Raw genomic sequence first — 325 nt, forward strand, 5'->3', positions numbered from 1 at the left:
TATAGAGTTGAAATGTATTCCATTTTTAGTTTGCATCCCAATATTACACTTTATATGCATCACAGAAGACTGAAATATAACAAAACCGTTTGACATAGGAATACAAGAGTTGCTGTGTTTTTCGTTGTTGAAATAATGTTGATTAATTATGAAATTATGAAAAATATTAATAACATTCCACCCATGAGGCCACAAGTGGGCGATTTGATCATTTGGCTGCATGAAAGGGCAACGATTCTTGTGGTACTTTCTGATGTACATTTAAAGTACCACATGAATACCACAGGACATTTTTGTAAGGGAATTGCACTGTAAGCCTCAACAT

Source organism: Coregonus lavaretus (genome assembly GCF_964263955.1).
Source record: "Coregonus lavaretus genome assembly, chromosome: 37".
In the NCBI taxonomy this organism is placed as follows: Eukaryota; Metazoa; Chordata; class Actinopteri; order Salmoniformes; family Salmonidae; genus Coregonus; species Coregonus lavaretus.